The sequence below is a fragment of the Notamacropus eugenii genome, chromosome 5 (assembly GCF_028372415.1).
Source record: "Notamacropus eugenii isolate mMacEug1 chromosome 5, mMacEug1.pri_v2, whole genome shotgun sequence".
Classification (NCBI taxonomy): domain Eukaryota; kingdom Metazoa; phylum Chordata; class Mammalia; order Diprotodontia; family Macropodidae; genus Notamacropus; species Notamacropus eugenii.
In genome coordinates, this window is record NC_092876.1 from 161,368,488 (window position 1) to 161,388,559 (window position 20,072).

The 20,072-nt window shown below is 36.7% G+C and overlaps 1 pseudogene; it reads right to left on the reverse strand.

Annotated features, from left to right (window-relative positions):
• Positions 1-1,938: 1,938 nt before the first annotated feature.
• On the reverse strand, positions 1,939-16,842 carry LOC140507729 (fructose-bisphosphate aldolase A pseudogene; annotated as a pseudogene).
• Between the last annotated feature and the right edge of the window lie 3,230 nt (positions 16,843-20,072).

Genomic DNA, 20,072 nt, shown 5'->3' on the forward strand with positions numbered 1-20,072 from the left:
CATGTTCAGCAAATGATTGCATATTTCTCCCTAACATCATATGAAACCTGTCAAATTACTAAGAAGTAGTGCCATTTCTCTAGACCCCCACCCACATTTTTTCTTCTGGTTCTCTGACAACCAGATGAGTTAGAGAAGGTGAAAAAATAATAACAAATAATCAATGTTTTGGGAAGATGCAGAGTTCCCCATTTTTTGTAAAATTCTCATTTCAAAGCTTATTCTCTTAAGGTTGAAGTAAATGCCTCCTCAATCTTAGACCACACCCAACCTTACAAGGAATCTTATCTAAGGTGAATTCCATTGTGTTCTCCTCAAGCCAGTTTGGGTGGAAGTATATTTTTTGTCTAGACTGCCCAAGGCCAGGGTGGTTTAGGTGTAGAGATAGTCTCTTTGTCCAAGGGTGACATGTCACTCTCTCAGTTCCTCATTGGAGTAAGCCCACTTCTCATTGTGATATTCATTCTCTCATCTACTGTTAACCAATCAGAGTTGATTGCCACCCTCAGGAACACCCACTCTTCCAAGAGCATGTAAACTGTGATCCCACTGCCATGATTTTATTAATAAAATACTGGCATCATTAATAAAATGATTAATTAACCAGAAACTATGTCTCTTAAACTTTTTAAATGTCATAAGAGTCAGTATGATAATTCCATTTATAGATGAGGAAGTCAAGGCTCAGAAAAATTAAGTGACTTAGCTACCTTAGATCATATGTGAGATGTAAAAGGGAGGGATCTTAGGTGTCATATAGTCCAATGCCTTCATTTTATAAATGAGCAAAGTGAGTCTCAGACTTGCCAAATGTGGGGGAAATAATAAGAATATGAATTGAAACCCTCTGACCCCAGATCCAAAAGCATTTCCACAATCGCATACTGCCATTCAAAAGGAATCATTTGCTTCTAACTTTTAACACTTTTGTCTTGTGTGACTAATTTCGAACATAAATGGCATTTTTTATTCAAATGTATATATGTATGTATGTATATGTTGGAGTCAGTTTGAGAACAGTGTTAAATATGAAATTAAGTTAAATAAGACTTAAATGTTTTTATTAAATTGAACCTTCTCTCACACTTGGAAAGAAGCTTAGGAAAAAAACTACATTAGAAAGGGTAGAATATGTTAATTAATCATGATACAAATATCACACAGCTGGTAAATGGAAGGGCAGCTAGGTGGTTCAGTGGATAGAGTGTGGGAGGTGAAGTCAGAAATTCTCCTCTTTCTGAGTTCAAATCTAGTCATATACCAGCTGTGTGACATAGGGCAAGTCCCTTAACTCCATTTGTCTCAGTTTCTTCATCAAAATGAAATGGAGAAGGAAATGACAAACCACTCCAGTGTCTTTGACAAGAAAATCTTCCAAAAAGGTCATGAAGAGTCAGACACAACTGAAAATGACTGAACAACAGTAAATGGAAGCTCTAAGACTAGCACTCAGATCTTACAGCTAAAAATTCAATTCCTTTTCCACTATACCAGACTGCCCCAGAGCTATCACATCATCAATCTCACCTAAGTCTAACATGTTATCTATACAAAACTTTTAAAATTATCAGTAATAATGTCCTCTTTGTATTTAGGTTTATTTTTTATAATAGATGCCTTTTTTATGATAGAGTTCAAGGAAATTTGAGCTATCTTCTTTTGTTCTTAAAAAATCTCTCTATACCAAGTACAGGCATGCACAATTATTTCCATAACTTTAGAGCTGCCTCAAAGTGCAGAAGGTTTAGGCTTCTTACTTCAGGTTTTGTTATTGGTGACTTCACATTTCATTGAAAAGTCAAGAAAACCATTACCACATCATTTGTATGGACTTTTACAACTGAGCTTTGCATTTTTTCCTTGGAAATTTAGAAAAAAAAATACTGAATGGATAAAAGTAAGAAAAATGGTAGTTTTGGTATTTTGAGGGGAGTAGATTGGTGATCTATATGTAACATGCAGATAAACAGATATAATACCTTATGTTATATACTACCTTATAGTAATCTTTACATTGACTAATAATAAAAATACCTACCCATATGCTCACCTCCCATAGTGGCAGGAAAAGAGCACTTTCATCATGTTCCTTTACCACTGTTCATTGGCTGACTGGCCCCATTGAATGTTTCAACAAGGTCCCATGTAGTCTTTTTTCTTAAACAGGATTCTTCACTAGGGATTTGTGAATGGCTTTGTTTCCTTGTTAAATAGTTTTTTATTGGAAAAAGTGGGCTGAGGAGGGGTCACTAGATTCACCAGAGAGCAACAATATCACACAAATTAGGAGTGATGGGAGAGGTCAGCACAAAGCTCTGGGATCTCAGCCTCTTCCTGGACTGTGAGGGATGGCCTGGAGTGTTAGGGCATACCCAGGTGGAAGGCCTTGACTTAAGTTAGTAGGCATGGTTAGAGATAAAGAGAGACTCACTGGCTGCAGCTCTTGACTTTCCATTTGGAGTATACTTGTCTTGAGCAGCTTGGCTGTTGGCTATGGCCCACTTAATATATTCCTCTTGGGTAGCCTTGACATTTTCCTTCTTTCCACCCCAGGTCTTGAGGGCAGATGCCTGCAGGGCTCGGCAATAAGAGAAGGTCAGGGCCCATGGCTTATGCAAGGGGCAGGTATTGATGGCATTGAGGTTAATGAAGGCATCCTCTTCACTCTGACCCCCAGAGAGGAAGGTGATACCAGTGACTGCAGGAGACATGGTCCAGAAAAGGGCAGTTACAGTTGTCACTGCAGTCTCCTCATGTGAATACTTCTAGGTACAGGCATGGCCAGGGATGACCATGTTAGGCTTCAGCAAGGTCCTGTCCAGATAGACATGGTGGTCACTCAGAGCTTTGTAGACAGCAGCTAGGACCTTCTCAGTGACATACTGACAACACTTCAGATCATGTTCTTCATCAGGGAGAATCTCTGGCTCCACGATGGGGACAATGCCATTCTGCTGGCAAATGCTAGCATATTGGGCCAGCACATGGGCATTCTCCATGATGGCAAGTGGGGAAGGTGTATTATCCCCAATCTTCAGTACACAACACCACTTGTCAAAGTCAGCTCCATCCTTCTTATACTGGGCACAGGGCTCACTCAGTCCATCCATACCTTGGGTGGTAGTCTCACCATTGGTCCCTGCCAGAGGCACTACACCTTTGTCCACTTTGATGCCTACAATGCCACCCTTATTCTTTATGACTTTGGGAAAGGGATGAACATCATCAGCTTTCTGGTAGAATGTCTCATGGAAAAGGATAACACCTCTAATACAGGAGTTCATTTGATCATCTGCTATCAGAAGCAACTGCTTACAGAGGTGTCAATTTTCCTCTGTGTTCTCAGTTCCAATGGACTGCAACCGCTTTGCAATGCTACTGGTGGACTCATCTGCTGTCAAGATTCCCTTGTCCAGACCAACAATTTGGTGAGCTATATAAGACAGTTCTTTCTTTTGCTCTGGTGTCAATTCCGGGATATTGGTGAGGTGTGTTTTCCTTGGCTGTGCTGATAGTTTCTAGCAGAAAGTGGACCTCTGGAGGTCAGAGTTATGAACTTTTATTTAAGAAATATTTTCATAACTATATTCAATATAATTTTGTCTCCTTTGTAGGTCTGTGTATTTTATGTATTTAGAAGTACTATTCTGAAGAGAGATTCATAGGTTTTTTTAAGACTATCAAAAGAGTCCACGACACAGAAAAGATCAAGAAACCCTGGTATAAAGGGACTCGCCTCCAAAAGGACTTGAGTCAGGTAACTGTCAGCCATCTAGCATTCCATCCCTCACTGTGATATCATAAGCTTTTATATAGGAGCACCTGCCAATCATATATGGTCACTTATCATGCTCTTGCCCTATTCCAACCTCTACCTCTGCTGGCCACTCTTCTTCTTTCCAGATAAAACATTTTGTTTCATCCATATCTGAAATCATCATTAAACAAAAGAATCAGAGGAAATAGCAGAACCAAGATGGTGGAGTAGAAGGATGGACCTGCTCTAGCTCTTCTCCCATAACTCATAATATGTCCATAAAAAAAATGACTCTAAACAAATTTTAAAGTAGCAGAAGACACAAAATGACAGAGTGAAAGAGATTTCCAGCCCAAGGCAGCATGGAAGGCCTACAGGAAAGGTCTATCACACCAGGCTCAGAAACAGGTGCTCAGAAAGGACTGGAGCAGGCTTCAGGACTCCTAATCATGGGCAGCAGCTGCAGTTCCCAGATTTCTTAACCCATAAATGCCAAAGACAGCTTCAAAGGTCAGTGAGAAATCTCTTTCACCTGAGTGAGAAGGAAGCAGAGTCCAGCCCTAGTCCGGGTCCAGGGCAGCAGCAGCCACTGCAGCAGTATCCATTTTTGGAGCCCTCAGCCTAAAGACCCTGGGGGAATTGAGCAGCTGATCTGAGTCTCAGGCCCTGGAGTGAGGAGGAGCTCTGGCTGGTGGAAGTGGTGGAACTGGGGGAGGCTCTACTCACAGATCCTGGGCAGAAAAGCTTGTAGTTGCTTCCAGAGGAGAGTTCAGGTCTCCTCCTGGAACTATGCCACCTTGGAGGAACTGAGAACTTACAGATCCCCAGAGTGTATCCTCTGCTTGACAAAGAACTGAAAAGTCAAGTAACTAGCTGAGAAAATGCCCAAAAATTCAGAAAAATAGGACTATAGAAGGTTGCTTTCTTGGTGAACAGATATTTTCTTCCATCCTTTCAGATGAGGAGGAACAAAGCACCCCATCAGAGGAAGACATAAAAGTCAAGGCTTCTGCATCCAAAACCTCCAAAAAAGTATTCAATGGCCTGAGGCCATGGAAGAGCTCAAAAAAGATTTTGAAAATCAAGTAAAAGAGGTGGAGGAAAATTTGGGAAGAGAAAGGAGAGCAATGCAAGAAAATCATGAAAAGTGAGTCAACAGCTTGCTAAAGGAGACCCAAAAAAAATGCTGATGAAAATAACACCTTTAAAATAGACTAACCCAAATGACAAGAGGTCCAAAAAGTCAAGGAGGAGAAGAATGCTTTATAAAGCAGAATTAGCCAAATGGAAGAGGACATTCAAAAGCTCACTGAACAAAGTAGTTCTTTAAAAATTAGAATGGAGCAGCTGAAAGCTAATGAATTTATGAGAAACCAAGAAATTACAAAAGAAAACTAAAAGAATGAAAAAATAGAAGACAATGTGAAATATCTCATTGGAAAAACAACTGACCTGGAAAATAGATCCAGGAGAGACAATTTTTAAAATTATGGGACTACTTGAAAGCCATGATCAGCAAAAGAGCCTAGATACCATCTTTCATGAAATTATCAAGGAAAATGGTACTGATATTCTAGAACCAGAGGGTAAAATAAATATTGAAAGAATCCACTGATCACCTCCTGAAATACATCCCCAGAGGAAAACTCTTAGGAATAATGTAGCCTAATTCCAGAAGTCCCAGTTCAAGGAGAAAATATTGCAAGCAGTCAGAAAGAAACAATTCAAGTATTGTGAAAATACAATCAGGATGACACAAGATCTAGCAGCTTCTACACTAAGGGATAGAAGGACTTGCAATATGATATTCCAGAAGTCAAAGATACTAGGATTAAAACCAAGAATCATCTACCCAGCAAAACTGAGTATAATACTTCAGGGGGAAAATTGGTCATTCAATGAAGTAGAGGACTTTCAAGCATTCTTGATGAAAAGACCAGAGATGAATAAAAATTTTGACTTTCAAACACAAGAATCAAGAGAAGCATGAAAAGGTAAACAGAAAAGAGAAATAATAAGGGACTTACTAAAGTTGAACTGTTTACATTCCTACATGAAAAGATAATATTTGTAACTCTTGAAACTTTCCTCAGTATTTGGGTAGTTGGAGGGATTATATACATATATATAGACAGGGGGCACAGGGTGAGTTGAATAGGAAGGGATGATATCTAAAACCAATAAAATTAAGAGATGAAAGAGGAATATATTGGAGGAGAAAGGAAGAAATGGAATGGGGCAAATTATCTCTCATAAAAGAGGCAAGAAAAACTTTTTTCAATGGAGGGGAAAAAGTGAAGCTTACTTTCATCACAGTTGGCTTAAGGAGGGAATAACATGCTCACTCAATTTGGTTTGAAATCTCTCTTACACTACAGGAAAGTAGGAGAGAAGGAGATAAGTGGGATGGGGGGATGATAGAAGGGAGGGCAACTGGGAGGAGGGAGTAATTAGAAGTAAATACTTTTGGGGAAGGACAAGGTCAAAAGATAGAATAGAATAAATGGGGAGCAGGATAGGATGGAGGGAAATATAGTTAGTCTTACACAAAGTGACTATTACTTAAATCTTTTGCATAACTACATATGTATAGCCTATATTGAACTGCTTGCCTTCTCAGTGGGGATGGGGAGGAAGGGAGAGAAGTTGGAACTCAAAGTTTTAGGAACAAATATTAAGAATTGTTTCCACATGCAACTGGGAAATAAGAAATACAGGTAATGTGGTATAGAAATCTATCTTGCCCTACAAGAAAAGAGAAAAGACAGGGTTAAGGGAAGGGAGGGGTGTGATAGAAGGGAGGGCATATTGGGGGAAGAGATAATCCAAATACATGGTGTTTGGGGGGGGAGGGGACAGATGGGGAGAAAATTTGGAACTCAAAGTCTTGTGGAAATTAATGTTGAAAGCTAAAAATGAATAAATTAATTTTAAAAAAACTTCAAGCAAAAAAAGGTATCAGCTACATGCACATAGAATGTAATATTCCACTTGTTTCTCTGATTCAACTCTCCAAAAAAAAGACCATCCTCTTAGGTCATCTAACCTAAGTCTTGGTTCTCCTTGTTCAGTCTCCCACCCCCACTGTAAGTTTAGGAGACCAGAAGTTGAAGTGTGCAACAGGATGTACTACTTATTTTGCACTTGATCTCTGCCACATTCAATAATATAACAACAGAAACACCACCTTCAATTACCCCTTTTTGCTATTGTGGATCATCCCTGGTCCTAGTCAGGACTAGAACCCACAACTCCTTATATTCAGTACAATATTCTTCCCTTTGTATATTTTCTGAGTCATTTTTCCCTCAGCTTGGGAAAAGAGGAGCCCCACCCTGATGTTATCTTCTTTCCAAGATCTTTATAGGTCCCATATTCCAAGTACTTCAAAAGCAATTACTTCCTCAATGTGCTACACCCAATTGTCTTGTTTTTTGCGACAAATTTAGAAAGTAATTGACATTTTCCAACAGATGGATGTGTTGGAGTCTGCTTGAGACCATTGTTAAGTATGAAATTTTGGCCACAAGACTAAAATGCCTTTCTTGCTTAAATTGTATCCTACAGTGGGTCTTCTCTCAAACTTGAAAAGAAGCTTTGTATTGCTTTGGGCATCAAAGAGGAAAAGGATAAAGTATGTTAATTAAATCTGATGTATAAAAACCATTCGGGTTTATGAGCTATTTTAGGCAGCAGAGTCAGTATTTTTTGCTGTCTAAGCTATACCCTAATCCTATTTAGTGAAATCCTGACTACGATAGGGCCTAAGCAGGGCAATTAGAGACAAAAATGTGTGACCAAATCAGATAATAGAAAGGCCAAAAAAGACAACTTCTTTCTGAAAAATAAAATAAAGTCCAGAATTTCTTTGTTTTAAATACAATGGAAGATTTTCTTGTGTCATTTCCAAATCTACTATACTCTATTCATATTGATGCTTACCCACATTTATAAAAATGAATTGATGTTTGGCCACATTGGTGAAGGTTAAATGAATAGATGAGGAGTTGCACAGCTGTTTACGGTTTTGGTTTATAGCTCTGGGACATCCCATTCTGGAGTCATTCTGTTCCAGTTCATTTTAACAGTAATTAGAAGTACCCCCATAACGAGGTGCTTGCTGTTGAAAACAACTTCATTAGTTTGGGTGATTTTATTGGTTTCCTTTAGGGTGAGGAAGTGGTACTAATAGTTGTAATTTAATAGGGAAATCACTGAAGCAGGGAAGATTCCACGGCATCTTAAATGAGGCATTAGACAGAAGTTTCTGTTCCAAATAATGAAATATCAGAGAACAACAGCTACCTAAGAAATTCTCATATGAACACATACAAGTTGGCATGAACAAGCCATTTTGGTTAAATGTCTTAAATATTGCTTATATAAAGCTATTAGGAATCCTTACAGAAAAATACAAGTTGAATTAGCATAAATTAAAAATAAATTTGGCCATATTAGGCAATGTTCCCAACGCAGTCTAAAATGAGGTAAAATAAACAAGTTTGACCTTTGGTGATTCCATTTTCTCTATGTGACTAAAAGGCTTACTCATTCTTCTACCCCTGCTGCTGATTCTGTAATTTCATGGTTTTCATTCCACTCCCTTCTACCTCTACTCTCATACATATCAATTTCCCAAGAGGAGGTAATTATCTTACTCTAGGAAAAATTCTATAGAATCATAGAATGTTAATATCTCATCCAAGCCCCTCATTTCACAGATGAGGAAATAGATGGCAGAGATGAAGTCACTTTCCCAAGGCCCTACAGAGAATTAGTGGGAGAACCTGGAACTAGAAACAAGTCTCCTAATCTCCAGTCCAAAGTTCTAATTACTACATCAAGTTTTCATCAATATTCTATATTTCCTCATTTAAAAAGCATGTTCTATTTCCATAGGATTCTTTGTTCCTATGGAATCACTGCAGTTATTACCATTTTATAGATGACAAAACCAAGAGATAGAAATGTCTTCAGAAACTCCACTGCAAATTGAGAAATTCCCTACTTCACTTCTTTAACTTCATGGGAAAGGGGTGGAATAAATTTCAGAAATGCTTCCCCAAGGGCAAACTGGAACATAGTGAACCAGCATCCAGGAATAATGAAAAGTTTAACTGTGTACTGTCTGTGATGGTCATATCCCATTCAATGAATTCTGTTGTCTTGCCATCACATACTAGAAAAGATATTGATAAATTGGAATGAATTTAGAGAAGTGAAACCAGGATGCTAAAGGGACTCCAGCACATATCATGTAAGGATTGGATGGAGGGATTGGGAACGCATATCCTACAGAATATTTAGGGAGGGCATGATGATAGTCTAATTTAAGTATTGTATTACTATCTTGTAGAAAAGGGATTAGGATGAAAGGCTATAAAAAGAGCCTTTGATAAATCCTCTGACTTCAAAGCAAGTGATGTTTCCACTTTATACATTACATTAAAGCAAGGAGCAATGAGATGAAACGCTAAAGGAAAAAAAAACTTAACAAATAGATTTATCCCAAAGTGAAATAGGTTACTTTGGGTTATACTGTGTTTTCTTTAACTGGGAGGTCTTCAAGCAAAAATTAGATAAGCACATCTCAGGTTATAAAGAATATGCTAACTTTAGGTATAAATTAGAATAGTTAACTACTTATATATTTTCAAGCATTGCAATTCTCTGATCCTTTGGTTATACAACCCTAGAATGTCCTCATCTACCATAAAGAAAAGGAAAGAGAAGACACTGAAATAAGAAATGCAAAAAATGAACCATCAAATTCTAATTAAAATCTTTACTTAGCCTTATATAAAATATGTTGTCTGTCCTACCAGTATAAAGAGGATGCTCCTGGCCCACTGACAGTGGGACATATGGATCGAATGGTTTCCAATAGTGGTAATGTGTGTACACAGATCCAGGTCCCTGGTGACCACTAGCACTCACTTGTGAGATAGCTAGTGAAGATTAAGAGTTTAGTACTCTGCCAAAGAACTTCAGAAGCAAAAGAAAGAACTAGCCCTTTAGCAATCACATTGACAATTTTAACCAAATAACTAGTATCTGATTTAATTCACTCTTAACATTGGCTATCCAAGAAGATGTTTATCCTATCAATGTATGAAGAAATTTCCTATGACAATATATGCTTTTAAGCAAATTAATCCAATTCAACAAATATTTTAAGTGCTTACCATAGGCAAAGAACTGTATCAGACACAATGGGAAAAGACAAAATACAAAGTTAAACAATTGTGCCCTCTAGAAACCTACTAATATATGTGGCATGTATACAAATAACTATAATAAAAGTAACAGAGCAATAAATTTAAGAATTGGAAAGGACGAATACGCAGCAATAAATTTCCATTTCAAGAAAGCCAATATCATAAAGCCAATGCTACACATTGTGTTTGAAGCTCTCCATCTTTTCTTTGCATCCTTGTGAGTTTTCTTTTATTCTCTGCTGTGCACTTTTTACTTTGTTCTTCTTTTCCCACTTCTTCCCCTTCCCATCCCCCAAGAAGGCTACAATTAAGAGTGGATATACATATACATATGCATATACATATCCATACACACACATATATATACACATATACACACAAACGTATATACATACAATCATACATACACACACTTACATACACATATATATGCTTAGATATCTATAATCATACTCATATATAGACATATACGTTCATGTTCATCTATGTAAGACCATACAATACTTGTTTGTCCTCTGTTTCTCTGAGGATAAATAACCTTCCTTCATAAATCCAAGTCTTTCCATATTTTTCTAAGTCTACCAACTCATCATTTCCTACACCAATATTCCAATTTTATACTGTCTAGTTATTTTAAATAGATTGAAACAATATTGATTAATATGACTGACATATAGTATACTTACCCTATTTTTCTTTTTTGGTTAAACCTATTTTAGTTTTAATATTGTCTGAGATCTTGATTACTACCCCTGCTTTTTTCTCCTAATAAATTCTACTCCAGATCTTTATTTTATGTGTATCTCTCATTTTTTTATTCCTCCTGACTCTTCTATTTTACTTCTATCTGCTACCTTGCCCTCCTATTCCTTAACCTCCCCCTCTAGAGATCCCTCCCTTATCCTCTCGCCCCAACCCTTTACCTTATCCATTTGTTTCTTTCTGAATTTAGAAGATTTTTATAGCCTCCCAAATATGTTATTCCCTCTTTATCCCATTTCCATTAATCTAGACAACCTTCTATAACCCCCTTATCCAAATCTTTCACCCTCTTATTTCTTTATAAATTCAGAAGAATTTTATTCCCTTTTAAATGTATTTGTTGTTCTCTCTTTAACCCTGATCTGATGTAAGATTCCCTCTAAAAATCCCTTCCTGTCTGTCTGTTTAATCTTTTATTTCTTTCTTAATTTAGAAGACTTTTATACCCTTCTAGATATATATGTATTGTTACCTCTTTAACCCATTACCAATGTGGGTAGAGTTCCAGAACTTCCAGCCTTTCTCTCTCATCTAAGTCCTGTATGTCAGGTTTTCCTCTTTACCTCATTTGTATAAGATAATTACTCTTTTTACTTTTGCCTAATAGTTTTACTTCTTAGAATCACATCATATTCAGGTCTACCCCAATCTTCTTTCAAACTAATCAATTACTGGCAACAATCTTAGATATACATTTAAAATTTCCTCGCCTAAAAAGAAAACAGTCTGTCCTTCTTGAGTCCCTTGCAATTTGTCTTTGATGTGTACCTTATATTTCTCTTGGCTCTTGTATGTCAAATTGTCTATTAAGTTGAGGTTGTTTTGCAACAAAATACTGAAAATCTGGCAATTCATTGAATGTCCATTTTTTTCATTCAGGATTGTGCTTAACTTTGCTAGGTATGATATTTTCAGCCTGCTACCCCAATTCTTTTGCTCTTCAATATATAGTGTTCTAAGACCTGTGCCGTTTTTGTGTTGTCACTGCTAGGTCTTGTGTGATTGTAACTGTGGCTCTGCCATTTTTGAATTTTGTTTCTTGTTGCTCATAAGATTTTTTCCCTGAGGTGGAGGTTTCAGAATTTGACTATGATATTCCTACAGGTTTTCCTCATAGGATCTCTTTCAGGTGGTAATCAGTGGATTTTTTTTCTATTTCTACTTTCTCCTCTTATTCTAACACATCAGGACAGTTTTCTTTAATTATTTCTTACATTATTTTATCAAGATTCCTTTTCTGATCATAGTTTTTCTTGATTATTCTTATGTTTTCTCTCCTTGATCTGTTCTCCAGATCAGTTGTTTTTCTTATGAGATGTTTCATATTCTCTTCTATTTGTTCATACTTTATATTTTGTTTTATTATTTTTTGGTCTCTCATAACTTCTCAGGCTTGATCTTGCCCAATTCTAACGTTTCAAGAAGTTGTTTTCTTCCTTAAGATTCTGGATCTCCTTTACCAGTTGGCTGACTTTCTTTTCATAATCTAATTTTTTTGGTTTGTTCTTTTTTTATTTTTCCTCAATCTTTCTCATTTTAAATTTCTTTTTAAGTTTTTCTATGAATTCTTTAGGGACAGATGATCATTTGACATTACTCTTTGAGGTGGGAGAGGATTATTTTTTTTCTTCGGTATTCTTTTCTGAAGACAATCCTCAGCCTTCAATATTCTCATAGTAACTTTCTATAGTTAGCTTCTTTCTCATTTCCATGCCCAATTTTTTTATTTGTAGCAGCTTATTGTTATAATCACTTCTAGTTCTGAGGTATGGGAGATGGTGCCTCTGGCCCCCAATCCTCCTACATTTATCCCCTCTGACCTAAAATTAAAACCAAGACCTCTGCCCTCCTATAAGTGCCCACAGCCAGCAACATCCCAATCTCACTGCTTCTGCACTCACCAGACAGGGGTGTGCTGATTTCATCTCATACAGGGCCACTTCTCAGCAGCACAGCTGGGAGAGGCATCCTTTATCAGTAGAGGTTCCCTCAATCTTCCCCTCTTCAGACCCCCAACTCCTCACACTCTCTGGGAGGTGAAAATTCATATTGCTAGGCCCAAGGCTACCTCCCAATCCAGTTAGCCCCAAGGTTCACCAGCTGCTGTTTCAGTAAAACTAGGTGCTTACATTTCACAGGACCAAATCTCAGTCATGGGATTTTTCTTCAGCTCTTCTCTGGTTGTACCAGGAGAACCACTGTTCTGCCCCAACTCTAATTATTTGTACTGTTCTACAGAGATGCTATTTTTGTCTTGTTTATGGGAGAAATCTGAAGAGCTTGAATTTTCTGACCCACTCCACCATTTTCCCAGAATCCTTTCCATTTTATATCTTTATCCAAGTCATTGATTTAAAAAAAAAAATTAAACACCATAGGTCCAAACACAGATTCTCAGAGTATTTCACTGGCAATCTGCCCTCTTGATATCAAACCATTAACAATGATTTTTTTAAGTTTTTAGTTCAACCAAGCCAACAGTTCTAAATCCAATTGATATATTATCATCTAATCTCTGACTCTCCATCTTGTCTACATGAAAATAGCAAGTAATATATGATACTTTGTAATATATAATATTATATAAGATTTAAGATACTTTGTAAATAGCTTTCTAAAATCAAGTTAAATAATATCCACAGTTTTCCCTTTATCTCCTGTTTTAATAATCCTGTTTTCAAAAAAAGGTAACTTTTTGAGGAAATCAAGAAATCTTGCTAGATGATCATCAGTCATATCTGGGATTCTGGGGAATCAAGCTCAACTGCTTATTGTTTGCAAACTCTGTTCTCTTCCTTTTTTGGAAATTCATAACAAATTTTCCCACCTTCAATCTTAGGATACCTCTCTTTTTTTCACATGAGCTTTCTAATATCACTTGATGCTTCAGCAATAGTATATTCCAACTCACTCTGTATTGGAGAATCTAGTTCATTTGGTCCAGGTGATTTGAATTCATTAAAAACATCTAAGTGCATTCTTTTTTAAATTTTATTTAGTATTTCATTTTTGTCCAGTTGCATGTAGAAGCAATTTTTAATATTTCATTTTTAAAACTTTAAGTTCCAAATTCTCTCCCTTACTCCTTCCCCACTCCCTATCATTGAGAAGGCAAGCAAAACATATCCATTATCGTCATGTTGTGAAAGAAATCATAAACCAAAAAAAACCTCAAGAAAAATAAAGTCTAAAAGAGTGTGCTGCTTCCATCTGTATTCAGACACCATAAGTTCTTTCTCTGGGGATGGATAGCATTTTTCATCATAAGTCCTTCAGAGATCATTATATTGCTAAAAATACCTAAATCATTCACAGCTGATCATCTTACAATGTGCTATTACTTTGTATACAGTATATTTAATGTTTCATCAACCCATGCAAGTCCTTCCAGGTTTTTCTGAGAGGACTCTGCTCATCATTTCCTGTTGTATAATAGTATTCAATCAAAATCACATACCACAACTTGTTCAGCCATTCCTCAATTGATAGGAGGCTCAATTTCTAATTTTTTGCTCCTAGAAAAGAGCTGCTATAAATATTTTTGTACAAATAGGTACTTTTCCTTTTTGTTTCTTATATCTTTTGGGATACAGATCTAGCAGTGGTATTGCTAGGTCAAAGTGTATGTATCATTTTATAGCCCTGTAGGTATATTTGCAAATTGCTCTACTGAATGGTTGAATCAGTTCACAAGTTCACCAAAAGTGAATTAATGTCTCATTTTTCCGACATCCCCCCTAAAATTTGTAATTTACCTTTTCTGTCCTATTAAACAATCTAATAGGTATGAGGTAGTACTTCAGAATTGTTTTAAGTTTCATTTCTCCAGTCAATATTGAGTTATGGTATTTTTAATATGGTTATAGATAGCTTTGATTTATCAATTGGGGAATGGCTCTTATTTTTATAAATTTGACTCAGTTCTCTACAAGTTTGAGAAATGAGACCTTTATCAGAGAAACTTCCCTCCACCCTATTCCCCCTGACCCCCTATTTATTCTGTTTTCTCGCTCCTTTCACCTTCTCCCTCCTCAAAAGTGTTTTGCTTCTGACTACTACCTCTCCCATCTGCCCTCCTTTCTATCACATCCCTCTCTTCTCTTATCCCCTTCCCCTCCTACTTTCCTATAGGTTAAGATAAGTTTCTATACCCAAATGAGTGTGTATATTCTTCCTTCTTTGAGCCAATTCCGATGAAAGTAAAGTTCACTCACTCCCCCTCACTTTTCTTCTTCTCATTCACCATAAAAGCTTATTCTTGCCTCTTTTATGTGAGATAATTTATTCTCATTCTACCTCTCCTTTTCTCTTTTCTCCAGTACATTCATCTCTCTCACCCCTTACTTTTAATTTTTAGATATCATCCCTTCATATGAAACTCACCTGTGCCCTCTTTCTAACTACCTCAATAATGAGAAAGGTCTTATAACCTTTTATTATCTTCCTATGTAGCAATGTAAATGATTTAACCTTATTAAGTCCCCTATGGTTTCCCATTTCAGTTTACCTTTTCGTGCTTCTCTTGAGCCATGTATTCAAAACTCAAATTTCTATTCAGCTCTGGTCTTTTCATGAAGAATGCTTGAAGGTCCTCTATCTCATTGAATATCCATTTTTCCCCTGAAGGATTATACTCAGTTTTGCTGGGTAGGTGATTCTTGTTCTGTAATCCTTGCTCCTTTTCCATCCAGAATATCATATTCTAAGCCCTCTGATCCTTTAACACTGAAGTCGCTAAATCTTGTGTAATGGTGACTATAGCTCCATGATAATTGAATTGCTTCTTTTTGGTTGCTTTCAATATTTTCTCCTTGATCTGGGAACTATAAAATTTGCTATAATATTTCTGGCAGTATTCATTTTGCTATCTCTTTCAGGAGCTGATCTGTAGATTTTTCCATTTCTATTTTAACCTCTAGTTTGAGAATGTCACAGAAGTTTTCCTTGATACTTTCTTGGAAAATGATGTCTAGGCTTTTTCTTTTGGTTTTGGCTTACAAGTGGTGCAATATTTTTTTAAGTCATCTCTCCTGGATGTGTTTTATAAGTCAGCTGTTTTTCCAATGAGATTTTCACATTGTCTTCTATTTTTTTCATTATTTTGGTTTTGTTTTATTGTTGCTTGATTCCTTATCAAGACATTGCCTTCCATCTTCTCTGTTATAAGTTCTAAGGAATTTTCTTCAATGAGCTTTTGTATGTCCTTTTCCATTTGTTCAATTCTAATTTTTTAAGGCATTCTTTTCCTCATTGATTTTTTTGGGACCTCTTTTACCATTTGACCTAGTATATTTTTTAAGCTATTATTTTCTTCAGTATTTTTGCATCTCTTTTACCAAATTGTTGATTCATTTTTCATGATTTTCTTGCATCAGTCTCATTTTTCTTCACAATTTTTCCTCTACTTCTCTTACTTGATTTTCAAAATCCTTTCTGAGTTCTTTCATGATCTAAGACCAAATCGTATTTTTTCTTGGAGGCTTTGGGATGTACAAGCTTTGACTTTGTTGTCTTCTTCTGAGTGTGTGTGTGTGTGTGTGTGTGTGTGTGTTTTGATTTTCCTTTTTACTATAGTAGCTTTCTCTGGTCAGAATTTTTTTCTGTTGTTTGCCCATTTTTCCAGCCTTTTGGTTGACTTTTAACTCTTTGTTAAAGTGGGGTTCTGCTTCCAGAGTGTAGAGAACAATGCCCCAAGCTTCAGGGATTTTGTGTAGCTGTTTTCAGAGATACTTCTAGCGAACCATAAGTTTTCCAATGTGGTATGATCTAAGGAGAGATGTTTAACTGTCTTGACTTGTATTCTAGTCTGTGAATGAGCACAAACATTATTTTATGCCCTGGAACTGTAAGGTGATTCCCCACTCTACTGTGACCACAAGCTCTTCTATGCTAGTGTCCTCCTCATCCTGGGACTGCTATTCAGGGCTACAAAACAGATCCAAGTATGGGCAAAATCTTGCCTCAGTGTTAGCAAAAGATCCCTGAAATCTCATTCTAACCAGTTGTTCAACTGTGGGCTAAGAGCTCACTCCCAAGACTTGCTCCTGGTTTGCCATGGCCAGGCCGTGCTGGTGCAGCCTTCACTTGACTGTTCTCCTTTCTCATCCTGGTGCTATAGACTTTTATGATGAATTTACAGGTTTTCTTGGCTAGGATATTTGTTTCACTCCATCTTTTTGTGGGTTCTGTTGCTCTGGAATTTGTTTAGAGTTATTTTTAAGGATATCTGAAGGAGTTTGAGGAAGAGATCAAGAGAGTCCCTGCCTTTACTCTATCATCTTGACTCTACCTCTCTGCTACTGCCTTCCTAACTATCTCCTAACTTAGTCATTTTTCTTTGTTCTGACACTTCCACTATGAAAAAATCATAAGGATTTGAACTGGGAGTAATAGATTATTTTATCCAAATATCTCATATTTACAGAAAGAAACTAAGAGATTCAATGGCTTTCAATGAAGCAAGCAATAGAGGTAGAATTCAAATCCATGCCTCCATATGGAGACATCCATATGTCTAGACTCCACCATCCAAGCTCCATATCTAGTTCTTATTCCATTATAAGATGACACATAACAGAAATAAAAGCAAAGTGACCCTTACAATTGGGCCATTCCTTCCTGTGGAAAACTTCTTGGAGGAGTTGTTTCTAAAGGATGAGTAATAGAATTTCCACAGGTAGATGGCTGAGGAAAGGGAGGAGGTAGCATAGGAAAGAGCATGAGTAAAGATTCAGAATTGAAAAAGTACAGAGTATGTTTCAGGATATAAAGTAGTCCTATGCAGCTACAGCAGAGGGCTTGGGAAAGGCAGCATTAAATCAATTTGAAAAGAGATTAGTATAAGATTGTAAAGATCCTTGAGTGCCAGGTTAAGGAGTTGAAACTTTACTCAGTGGGCAATTTAAAGCTATCGAAGAGTTTTGAGTAGAGGTATAATATGACTAAGTCTATGCCTAAGACAAATAAGTCCAGAAGCAGTTAGAAAGATGGGAAGAGACGTGGGAAGAGAAAGAAGGAAAACCTCTTAGGACTTCAGGTTAAATGATATGAGGCCCTGTACTAGGAAGGTGTAATCAATAGAACTTAATAACTGATTGAATACAAGTCACTGATGAAGAGGAGGAAAGAAATCAAATAATGATGCATTGTAGGAGGAAAAAGTGTGGCATAGACAAAGACTGCATCATGTAATGGGAGAAAGTTCTGTATTTTCAAGTAAATAACCTAAGTTTGAGCCCATAAACTACTGTTGGCAAACTGAGTGACCTTGGAAAAATCTTCTAACCTATCTGAGTCTCAGTTTCTATAAGTGTAAAAGAAAGTGAGTGCTACATCCTCTCCAGATTCCAAGAGGACCAGTAATGTGTTTCCCTAAACAGATTCAACTATAATACCAACCTGGAATTTCATTGAAATGCTCACACTGATGACTGGTTTAATAATAGGAATTTCTTAGCCCTTGTGATGTTGAAAAGTCAGGTCAAAGCACAAGGGGATAAAACTTTGACTTAAAGCAAAGATAATGGCAGAATGATGCCAAAATGATTTTTTCTAATTAAAGATTCTAAAGGTAGTTTTACACTTTCTGTGAATAGCAGAGCCAGGAAGGGTGAAATCTGAGAATGTTATCTTTGATCCTCACCCAAACAGAGGAGGCAAAAAGAGCTATGCCTGTCTCCTCTCAGCAGTTCCTTCAGACCCATTGGAGAGAAGATTAATTCAATAATTCATGTCCAACATGAGAAGGAGAAGCCACTTTCTGATATTTAAACCTATAGCAGCAAGAGCTAACAAGTTTGCCACAAATATATAATGATCATACATCAAAGGCAGAAAAAAACATATCCAGACAAATGTAAGGAATTTATTTCAGAAACAGAAGAATGACACTAGCCCTCTGGACTATTGCTCATACACTACTGTCCTCCTCTCTGTTGATCAACTCGAATCTATCTTCATTCACTCACTGAAGCTCTTTCCCCACTTGAAGGTAGTGACTTCCTTAATATCTATCCTTTTTTCTTTCTTTGCTTTCTCAAATTCTAATTCCCTATGTTAACTGCTTATTTTTAAATTCTTTAATGTTATTATATTTCAATTTTATATCACCTCCATTTTCAAGTATATCTCCCCTTGCAGGCTCCCTTACCCAACAAGCTACATTACAAAGAATAAAAAAGAAGGGAAAAAATAAGTTCAGTAAACCTAAACAAAATATTAACCAAATCCTATTAGTATACAAGGGAAAAAAGTGAGGGAGGCTTATTTTCTCATCTTTTTAGCAACAAGTTGGATCAGTGTAATTACACATGGTTTAGTTTATCTTTTTACATATTTGTTTCTTTCCATTTACATTCCTGTGGTCACTGTGCGTTTGCTTTCCTTGCTCAGCTTGCCTCACCCAACCTTAGTTTATATGTCTTCCCAGGCTTCTCTGAATTGTTCTCATCATTCTTTTCTTACAACACAGCAGTATTCCATCATATTCACATGGTACAATTTGCTTAGGCATTCCCACATTGGTGGCTTAGATTATAGTTCTTTGCTATCATAAAAAAAAGTGTTGTTATAAATATTTTAATGTACAATGGGATCTTATTTTCTGTCTTTGGGGTAAAGGATTTTTAGTAAAAAAAAAAAATAAGCTGATTATGTCATTAAATCCTCTTTCTTCATTCCTCTTCTGGTATTAATTGTCCTGCCTTTTTTATCACTCCTTCAACAGGTCTTACAAAACTCCTCCAGGTCATGACACTCTCCAATGCAATATCTGAGACTCTCCACTAGAATTTCCAAGAATTTGAACCTAATCTATAATTGTGGCTACTATCTATATGGGATAGGGATAGGAATGGAGCCGTGGTTTCATTTCTATAAGAAACTGTCTCTACTAATGCAGCTTGGCATCTTCACTGCAATTTAGAGTCTGAAAGATTTCCCCATTTTAATCTCCAACTGAGTAATTCACTATCATGTCAAGGCAAATATAAAGAAAAGCAAAATAAATTTCACATTCTACACAACTTCCCAGTCCTTGTAAAAGACAGCAGTAGTTCTCCATTCTTCCAAAGAAATATTCCAGAATTCTTCTATAATTCACTGTCCTTAACTCTCAACAAATGATCCATTACTATAATTCCTTACTTCTTCTCTCCCATGGTTCCCTCACTACTTAAGAAGCTGCCAGATGTTGCTTTGAACCTGGAGTCAGGAAAATCTGACTTCAAATCCAGGCTAAGAAATTACTAGCTTTCCCTGGGAAAGCCATATAACCTATCTCCCCAGTTTCCTCATCTGCAAAATGGAGATAAAACTAGAACCTATCTCTCAGTGTG